The sequence below is a fragment of the Amaranthus tricolor genome, chromosome 5, assembly GCF_026212465.1.
Source record: "Amaranthus tricolor cultivar Red isolate AtriRed21 chromosome 5, ASM2621246v1, whole genome shotgun sequence".
Taxonomy (NCBI): Eukaryota; Viridiplantae; Streptophyta; class Magnoliopsida; order Caryophyllales; family Amaranthaceae; genus Amaranthus; species Amaranthus tricolor.
In genome coordinates, this window is record NC_080051.1 from 6,973,506 (window position 1) to 6,983,152 (window position 9,647).

The following is a 9,647-nucleotide window of genomic DNA, read 5'->3' on the forward strand; positions in this document are numbered from 1 at the left end:
CATTGTTCATTACCCATTGATCATCGTTCATTATTCATTGTTAATTGTTCATTTTGCATTTTCCATTGTTCATTGTTCATTTTTGATTGTTGATGATTAATTGTTCATTGCTTATTGTTCCTTTTTTCATTGTTCATAGATTATTGTTCATTATTCATTCTCATTGCTTATTGTTTATTGTTCATTATTCATTGTTCATTATTAATTGTTCGTTGTACTTTATTTATTATTAATTTGTTCATTATAACTGATTATTTTTCATTGCTCATTGTTGATTGTTCATTGCTCGTTCCTCATTGTTCATTGTTCATTGTTCATTGCTCATTGCTCATTGTTCATGGTTCATTGCTCGTTATGCATTGTTGATTTTTTTGTTCTATTCACTGTTCAATGTTCATTGATCATTGTTTACTGTTGATTCTCCTTTTTTCATTACTCATTATTGATTGTTCGTTGTTTATTGTTCATTTTTTATTGCTAATTGTTCATTATTCATTATGAATTGTTTATTGTTTATTATCCATTGTTTATTAATCATTGGTAATTATTTTATCATTACTCTTTACTCATTGTTCATGGTTCATTGTTCATTATTCATTGTTCATTGCTCATTGTCCATTGTTCATTTTTCTGTCATTGTTCATTGTTCATTGTTCATTGTTCATTATTCCTTGTTCATTACTCATTGTTGAACGATCATTGTTTAACATTCATTCTCCATTATTTATTGAGTATTGTTCATTTTTCATTATTCATTATTGATTGTTCATTGTTCCTTATTCGTTGTTCTTTGCTCATTGTTAATTGTTCATTGTGAGTGCCCATTATTCATTACTCATTATTCATTTGTTCATTGCTCATTGTTCATAGTTCATTATTCATTGATCATTATTCACTGCTCATTGCTCAGTATGCATTTGTCATTTTTCATTGTTCATTGTTCGATGTTAGTTATTCATTGCTCATTGGTCATTGTTCATTGTTCATTGTTCATTGTTCATTGTTCATTGATCCTTGCTGATTGCCTATTAGTCATGGTTCATTGTTCATTGCTCATTGTTCATTGTTCATTGCTCATTATTCAATTTTCATGGTTAATTATTCATTCCTATTCGCTCATTGTTGTTTGTTCATTGCTCATTGTTCATGGTTGATCGTTGGTTGTGCATTGTTCATTATTCAATGTTCATTATTCATTGCTCATTGTTCATTGATCATTGTTTACTTTTGATTGTCCCTTGTTTATTGATCATTGCACATTGTTCATGGTTCTTTGTTCATTCTTCATTGCTCATTGTTCATTGTAAATTGTTCACTATTCATTGTTCATTGTTCATTTCTCATTCCCCATTGGTCATTGTTCATTGTTTATTGTTTATAGTTCATTGTTCATTTTTTATTATTTATTGTTCATTGTTCGTTGTTCTTTGCTCATTGTTTATTGCTCATTGTTCATTGTTCATTATGATTGCTCATTGTTCATTACTCGTTCTTCATGGTTTATTATTGATTGGTTATTGTTAATTTCTCATTGCTCATTGCTCAATAGCTATAAGACATAAGTGAGCTTGACTATCTTCACTTTCAGGTTCGGTTGATCCTTGGGAATCACTCCATGTAGCAACCATTGCTTGTTTCTTCTTGTTTTTCTTGTAGGATTCCCTTTTCATCTTAGGGAATTCTTTTACAAGATGTTCTGTAGATCCACACTCAAAGCAAGCAAGTTTGTTAGTTCTAGAATTAGAGTTAAAGCCCGAAGATTTACCTATGTTTCTAGATTTAAATTTTTTAAATCTTTTGCGCATCTTTATAGTTCCTTCTAAACCTCTTGTGATGAAGGCAAACGGATCTTCCTCATCATCACTTTCTTCATCATTGCTTGAAGATTCATGATGTTTCTTTGCCTTTATAGCAAGATTCTTCATGGATGGTGTTACATCACTTTCTCCAGCATCATGTAGGGTAAGTTCATGACTTGTGAGATTTCCAAGAAGATCATCAAGTGATAGAACTCTCAAGTCTTGAGCTTCTTCAATGGTGGTGACTTTCGGACCCCATTTGGATCTTGGAAGACACCTCAAGACCTTCTGGACTTTTTCTGCATTCGTAAAAGTTTTACAAAGAGAATTTAAACTGTTAGTAATTAATGTAAAACGAGTAAATATTTCATTAATATTCTCATGCTTTTTCCATCTTGAACATTTCGCATTGATGCATGAGGATGTTGATCTTAGTCTTCTTTACTTGACTTGTTCCTTCATATGTCACAACCAACTTATCTCATATTTCCTTAGCACTTGTGCATGATGAAACTCTATTGAACTCGGTACCATTCAAAGCATAACACAATTGATTCATTGCCCTATAGTTTTTGGAAACGGATTCCAAATCACTTTGTGAATATTCGGATTCGGTTTTTAACACATCATTTCCTTGAGCGTCCTTTTTCATGGGTACCTTAGGTCCTTTAGTTATGATGTCCTAAAGTTCCATATCTTGATCAATCACAAACATCTTCATCAAAGTTTTTCAATGAAATAAATTTGTTCCACAAAACAAAGGAGGCCTAGAGCACGAACGTCCTTGAGCAAACAACCCTTATCCTATCGGATCCATCACAAGATATTAATCTTTATATGTGAAACTCAGCTCTGATACCAATTGAAAGTTGATAGGAGGGCGAATACTCTATAGGGGGGGAGGGGTGTGAATAGAGAGTATGCCCATTTAAGATGTTTTTCTGGAAGGTTAGCTCAAGAGATTGAGTGACCTTTCAAAACTGTTTTCTGGAAATAGTTTTAGGTCGATTAATAAAACTATAACGTATGTGCGGAAATAAACATAAACAATAACACACGATATGTTAACGAGGTTCGGTTCTAAACAACCTACTCCCCGCCCATGGGTTCTCTTGCAACCCGTAGGATTCAACACCTTTTATTAATAGACTTGAAGACAACTAAAAGATCTCTCTATCTTGTCTCACTATGTTCTTCCCCTTGAAGAATGTCTTACAAGTCCCTTAATAAAAGCAAATCCCAATCTCACAATAGATGTTACAAGTTGAACACTTTAAAAATTATTCTAAATTAGGCGTATTAATCTATGAAAAATTCTAACACTTTTTAACACTTAATCCTATTACAAATTATAAGAGTTAGATGAACTAAGAATTACAACTCTTTTGAATGTTTAAAGAATACTAGATCTTATTTCAACAAGAGAGAAAATTGTAAGAATTAAGAAGTGCAATCTTAATTCTTGAACGAAGCCTTGTCTGTGCCAGTCTTCAAGATCTTGAACTTTAACTCAAACTGACGTTGCACTGACAGCTCTTATAACTACATCATTGTGTGCTGTTTTTTGTTATTAACAACCAATGTTGTGTTGCCATGTTAGAACTCATACAAGATATTGAAAACTCAGCAAAAACAGATAATTCAACGTGTAAATAATTATTCAAAAATAATTCCTATTTTGAGCATTAATTTAAATTGTCATTTCCTATTTTTAGCATCAATTTAAATTGTCATTTCCTATTTATAGGAAACTCTTTAATTAGCATAGCTTAACAACTTATTTTAATTTCAAATATAAACTGTGTACTACAAAAGCGTGTGACACTTATATTTTAACATCTAATCATCTAAATAACTTAAACACACATTTTAAATTCAAATTCAAATTTAATAACATAATATATCTAAAGGTTTAAAATAAAACTTTTAATAATATATTCAAATATACAAACATACTTTATTTTTAATTCAAACTCAATTTCAATATATTTTGACCTATTAAAATATTTCAAAGTTAATTTTAATATACCTTGACCTATTAAAATATTTCAAATGATAATTACGAAAATAACCTTATCTTAAACATAAGGGATATTATCAGTGGTACCCCTATACTATAGCAAAATATTAATGGTACCCCAGTTAATTTCGATGGTACCCCCCAAGTATATGTTAAATACAACCGTGACGCTATTTTACTTTTTCCGTTAAATACTCGTTAAATTTTGAATTTAACCTAACCATGGTTAGTTTCTTCTTCTTCCCTCTTCCCTTTCTTCTCCCTGCTCTCCTTCCATGGCTGCTTCATCTCAAGACGGACAATAATCAACCCGAATATGCAGAAAAGAGATGGAGGAATTGAAGTCTCAGCTTGAAGAACTGTTGGATAAGGGTTAAATCGACCAAGTATTTCATCTTGAGGCGCTCTGCTGTTGTTTGTTAGAAAGAAGGATGACAGTTTAAGATTATGTATTGACTATAAGGAGTTAAATAAGGTGACAAGTAAGAATAAGTACCCGTTACCCAGAATAGACGATTTGTTTAACCAATGACGGGGAGTTGGGATCTTTTCGAACATTGACTAGAGGTAAGAATACCATTAGTCAAGGATTTTAGAGGGAGATATCCATAAAATGGCTTTTTAGAACCTAATACTGACATTTCGAGTTCACTTTGATGCCTGTTGGGTTAATAAATGCCCCTACTGCTTTTATGTGTTTGATGAACCAGGTGTTTAGTACTTACTTAGATAAGTTCGTACTGGTCCTTATCAACGGCATATTGGTTTATTCAAAGGGTCAGTCTGAACATGAGGAACATCTACGTCTAGTCTACATGCTCTTTGAGAACATAAATTTTATATATGTAAGGTTGTCGAAGTGTGATTTCCAGCTGGAGATTGTGTGATTTTAGGACACACTTGTGGAAAAAAGTTCATATGCTGGTAAAAAAATTTTGCGGTTTAGTAATGACGCAGCATAATAAATAGAAAGAAAAAACGAGTTAAAAAAAATTGAGTATATGATGCGGCTCTCCTCAAAACCGTAGCATATAGTCTAACTTGAATTTAAAAAAAATGGTTATGTGTTGTGGTTCCCAAAAAACTGCAGCATTTAAGGCAATATATGCTGTGGTTTTTTGAGAACCGCAGCACATAACCATTTTTATCTTTTTTTTAATAAAATAACGCACCCTACATACTGTTTTATTAATTCATATTGTACAAGGTAAGCTTTCTTCTTCATTTCACGACATCTGCTCTTCTTCAAAACGATGCTTTCTTTTTCAACTCACGACATTTGCTCTTCTTCTTCATTGCTCTCTTATTCTTGCTCTCTCTTCAAGGCCACGAATTTGCTTCCATACTCTGTTCTTTATATATCCACGAATTTTCTTCATTAAACTTTGAAACCCACGAATTTCTTCCTAAACCCACGAATCTGCTCTCTCTCTCTCTCTCTAAGGTACATTTTTCGATTAATTTTTACTTTTATTTGGAAAAAAATGACTATGTGTAGTAATTTTGTTTTTCTTCTTTCATTGTCTGTCACATTGTAATTGTTCTTCATCTAGATACACAAGGTAATTTCTATTGATACTAATTTTTATTGTTGTTCATATTTTTAGGGTTTAGGGAGTTTTACATTGTTATTTATATTTATATATGAGTTTGATATTTTTCAAAGTTCTATTATTAATTTGTTAATTATTTTGATTTATGTGTATTTTTGTTAAAAATTTGGTTTGCTGTTGTACATATGTTTTTAATTATTAGAATTAGAATATACATATTTTTAGGGTTAAACGATTTTTTATATTGTTTATATTTTGAATATGATTTTTTTTACAATCTAGTGCTTATATTGAAGTATGAAGTATAGAATTAGAATATATTTGGTTATATAGAATTAGGATATGAAGTATGAAGTATACAATGTTAAGTATTCTAAGTGATTTTATTTTAGAACACAATGTAGTGCTTATATAGAATTAGTATGTGCATTTAGGGTTAATATATTGGGTATAAATAAGTATATATTTTTAGGTTTAAATATGTTTGGCATAAATAAATACATATGATTATTAATTTTGTTTTGAATTAATTAATCACACTTAGGAGGACAAAAGATTGTTCTTGGATGTATGGAAGCATTGAATCGTCAGAATTTATTAATGGCGTATTAGAATTTTCTAGTATTGCCGTTAAACATCAAGTTAGGATGGAGAGTTGGTTTTTATTGCCCATGTCTCAAGTGTGGCAATGTATCAAAGGTAGATAGTGTTGATATCCTTAGGGAGCACATACTTCGACTTGGGTTTAGGCCTCTATAACAAGCTTGGGTTTGGCATGGTGAGGAGGGAGTTTACAAAGAAAAAAGTGTTGTTGAGAATGTCAATGCAATAATGTGGATGTCAATGAGGATGTAGTAGATCGTGTTGATGGGTATGACAGATGAAGAGAATGTCGTTGAGGATATAGATCGTGTTGATGAAATGATGAAGGGAGTCGAGGATGAGTTAGGAAAACGTCCTCGTGTTTTTAACTTGTTGACAGAGGCTTCTCAAAATCCTTTGTACCCTGGATCTACAAAGTTCACCAAACTAACAGCCGTATTGAAAATTTTCAACATTAAGTTAAATTTCAATTGGAGTGACACTAGTTTCGCAGTGTTATTAGAAGCGTTAGAGATACTTCCTGAGGTAAATGAACTTCCAAAGTCAAAATATTATGCCAAAAATCTCATGTGTCCTTTCGGCTTAGAGTATTAGGAGATTCATACGTGTTCGAATGATTGTGTATTGTATCAAAATGAAAATGAGAACATAGAAGAGTTTCCTCGGTTTGGGTTATCGCGTTACAAGTGTAAAGGGGCAGGGAATCCTAAAGGGCCCCCGGCTAAGGTATTGTGGTATCTTCCAATAATATCTAGATTTAAGTGCTTGTTTTCTATAAAGAAAGATGCGTTAAATTTGAGGTGGCATGCATATAGGGTGAAGAAAGGTCACTTGCTCACATATCCATCTGATTGTTCGGAGTGGAAGATTATTGATAGGTTGCATAAGACATTTGGGGATGAAGTTCGTAATTTAAGGCTCGGTCTGTGTACGGATGGAATTAACCCATTCGGCAATCTTAGTTCTCAACATAGTATTTCGCTGGTACTGTTAGTGATCAATAATTTGCCAGCTTGGTTGTGTATGAAGCGCAAGTACATTATGTTTTCGCTTCTTATCTCGGGTCCTAAACAACCTGGCAATGACAGAGATGTATATCTTGCACCTCTCGTTGATGATTTGCGAAAGATGTGGGATGACGGCATTTTTGTGTTTGATGCACATGCTAATGAGGAGTTCACCTTGCGTGCAATGCTCTTATGCACCGTTAATGATTTTCCGGCATATGACAACTTATCAGGGTATAAGAACTAAGGGAAGAAAGCATGCCTAATATGTATCAACGACATGGAATCCACGTGGATTCCTAAGTGCAAGCACGTAGTCATGCACCATCGAAAGTTCCTCCCACGAGATCACCAATATTGTAAGAAGAAAAAAATGTTCAACGGGGAGGTTGAGGACCGTGTAGCTCGTCGACCGTTGACCAATTATGAGGTTTACGTATAGGTTAAGGTAGTTGAAACTGTATTTGGTAAAACAAAGAAAACGCAAGGGGGTGAAGATCGACTATGGAAAAAAAAAATCAAGCTTTTAGATGCTTCCATATTGGAGAGATCTACAATTTAGGTATTGTCCTGAAGTTACGCATATAGAGAAAAATGTATGGGATGCCATACGTGGGACGCTCATGAAACTGTGTGTGTGTATAAATATATATATATATATATATATATATATATATATATATATATATATATATATATATATATATATATATATATATATATATATATATATATATATATATATATATATATATATATATATATATATATATATATATATATATATATATATATATATATATATATATATATATATATATATATATATATATATATATATATATATATATATATATATATATATATATATATATATATATATATATATATATATATATATATATATATATATATATATATATATATATATATATATATATATATATATATATATATATATATATATATATATATATATATATATATATATATATATATATATATATCTATATATATATATATATATATATATATATATATATATATATATATATATATATATATATATATATATATATATACATATATATATATATAAAGGAGGAATCCAATGAGAAGGGTGTTCAAAATGAGAAGTGTAAAATGGACCCTACATCCTTGATTTTAAAAAAATAAAAAAATCTATGATCACGATTGAGCTAAAAATACATTATTGTAAAAGTAACTGTGTTACGCAGAAAAGTAACTATGAAATAAATTTTTAGAATGTTCTTACTTGGTAACATAGTATACTTTTTTGTATATATAGTAATAAAATAAAATCAAGTAAAAATCTTTCTCATCCTTCTTATTTTAAAATCCTTCTTAGTTGATTCTCCATATATGTATATATATATATATATATATATATATATATATATATATATATATATATATATATATATATATATATATATATATATATATATATATATATATATATATATATATTGCATCAAATAAGAAGGATTCTAAAATAAGAGATCAATGAATGAACGATAATAGGGTGAAGACAAGATTGTTTATATCAAGATGTTGTTCGATTCTGTTTTTGTATTAAGGTAGAGATGATAATGAGTAGTGATTTGAGCAGAGTTTCTGTATGGAATTTATGAGGTTTGCTTAAAAATGTGATTTGCAACAAGTATTTATAAGGGGTAAAAAGCAAGGTAGGTTACTAAGATCATGGGGGTTATTGACGTGATGGGGGATTGTGGTAGGAAAAGGAGAGTAAGGGTATTCTTCTGGAGTTGTGGCCATACGTTAAGGTGAGTAAGAAAACAAATAGAGCTGATGAAGTTGGTGGAAGTAACAAGTGAAAGGGCAGTAAGAATAAGATGAGTAATTAAAAAAAATATTTGCCTCTAACTTGCTACACATTGTCCAAGACAAAGAAGTGGGCATTTTATTAGTCTTTGTATGGAATTAAGGTTCCGTCTGGGTACTCATCCAACAAGAAGAGGTTTGTGACGTTTAATGGTGAGTTGAAGTTGGGAAACATGAAATCTCACGATTGCCATGTAATGATGCAAGTGTTCTTACCAATTACAATTCATGGAATACTGCCAAAACATGTTAGATATGCTATTACCGAGCTATGTTCCTTCTTCAGCACAATTTTTAGTAAAGTTCTTGATCCCTTTAAGCTTGATGCTCTTCAAGTCGACGTGATTGTAACTTTATGCAAGTTTGAGATGTATTTTCCACCTTCTTTTTTTGACATAATGGTTCATCTTATTGCCCATCTCATTCGTGAAATCAAGCTTTTGGGTCCTGTTTGTTTAAGGTGGTATTATCCTTTTGAAAGGCACATAGGAGTTTTACAAAACTAAGTGAGGAATCCAGCAGAACCCGAGGGGAGTATGATTTAAGGCATTGTGAGCGATAAGATTAGTAACTTCATAGCCGAGTATATGGTCATGGCAAAGCATATTGGACTTTCCACCTCTTGACATGAAGGAAAGCATAAGGGAAAAGGAACAATTGGCTCCAAATCGATCACATCTCCTCGAGACAATCTTCTACAAGCACACTTGTATGTGTTGCATCATATTCCAGAAGTCCATCCTTTTTTGAATGAGCGTTTTGATATATTGAGCGCTAAATATCCTTCTAAAAGGGATAG